This window comes from Manacus vitellinus, unplaced genomic scaffold (assembly GCF_001715985.3).
Source record: "Manacus vitellinus isolate BGI_N305 unplaced genomic scaffold, ASM171598v3 ctg7180002434388_pilon, whole genome shotgun sequence".
NCBI lineage: Eukaryota > Metazoa > Chordata > Aves > Passeriformes > Pipridae > Manacus > Manacus vitellinus.
This window is the reverse complement of record NW_021938622.1, coordinates 28,360-29,791: the sequence shown is the minus strand read 5'-3', so window position 1 is coordinate 29,791 and position 1,432 is coordinate 28,360. Positions and strand designations below refer to the sequence as shown.

The 1,432-nt window shown below is 47.8% G+C and overlaps 1 long non-coding RNA gene across 1 annotated transcript; it reads right to left on the bottom strand.

Moving 5' to 3' along the window:
* Positions 1 to 348: 348 nt before the first annotated feature.
* LOC115307310 lies at positions 349 to 940 on the bottom strand. Its single transcript, XR_003915651.1, has 2 exons — positions 836 to 940; positions 349 to 446 (listed from the first exon to the last, which is right to left on the bottom strand). It is a non-coding gene; the product is annotated as an uncharacterized LOC115307310 (long non-coding RNA).
* Positions 941 to 1,432: the final 492 nt, after the last annotated feature.

The following is a 1,432-nucleotide window of genomic DNA, read 5'->3' as shown; positions in this document are numbered from 1 at the left end:
ATGGCAGTCTTGCTCCACGAATAAAATCCAAGAGGCTATTTGACCCTAAAATCAGAAGAGAATTTTGGACTGCTTGTGAAGGGGAGGGTCTTTCAAGTATCACTGTATTTATACTCCGAAATTTATACTGATTCTTTGATTCATGCATGGCAGAGTACCCCCATGAATCCCCAGCTGGCATATTAAAGAAATGTTCGATCCAATGGTTTCTGGTCATGGGGTTTAATTCTTTTGTTTTATCCCTTTGATTCCATGAAGTTCCAAAGATATCCCACGGTTTGTTTAATTCCATGAGGTCCCGCACATCCCAATGATGTCCCTTAAGTCCCTGGTTTCTGTAGTTTCCCAGGGAACATTTGCTTCTATGATGCAGGGCAGTGCCACGACGGCCACTTGATTCCGTGAGTTCCCCCAGTCTCCCAGCAGTCCTTTGGTTCCATGAGACCCTGCAATGTTGCAGTGGGTTGACCTTACCTGGATGCCAGGTGCCCACCAAGCTGCTCTATTGCTGCCCTTCCCAGCCAGACAGAAGAGACAGAATAAGATGGAAAATTATTTCTACCTTGAGATCAGGCACTTTACTAAAGCAAAAGCCAAAGTTTGCGCATGCATAAGTGAAGAGGAAAATAAAAAGATTTTCTCTCTACTTCCTGTCAGCAGCGATACCTGGCCACTTCATGGGAAGCAGGGCTTCACCACACAGAGAAGCCGCTCAGAAGGCATGTATTGTAAAAAAATGGATTTTCCCCCTTTCCTGTTCCTTTCCTGAGCTCTTGTAGCTGAGCTGACGCCATATATTCTGCAATGTCCCTTTGGTCCATTTGGCTCAACTGACCTGTCTGTATCGCCTCCCATGATCTTGCCCCCGATTCAGGGGACGAAGCTGACAATGCAGATGCTGCACCAGCCCTGCTCAGCAGTTGCCAAAGCACTGGTGTGATTAACCCCTTTGTAGCTCCCAATGCAAAGCACAGCACTGTGACGCCTGCAGTGAGAAAATGAACTCCAGCTCAGACAGACCCAACACATGTGGGATTCTGAAATGTCTCAGGGTTCCTTTGGTTCCACGATGCCCCTCTCAGACCTGGCAGTAGAAAAATAAATCAAAAAATTGAGAAGAAATCATCTTAAAGTCATGCTAAGCCTGTCTTCTACAGTCCAGAATCTATATATGTGTGACTGCAGATACTTGGGATGAGGGTAGATGCTCAGAGGAATTCATGGGTTTGATCTAGGAAACCTGTCCCAAAGTTTTCACTGCCTTTTCCTCCTTGGACATTTCCTGATGCCCGGAGGAAGCTCATGTCCAACAGCAGCTCCATCCCCCACTTCCTCCTCCTGGCTGCAGCTCTTGCACTTCTGCTTCTTCCTGGGCATCTCCCTGGCTGCCCTCCTGGGCAACGGCCTCATCCTCAGCGCCGTAGCCTGCCAC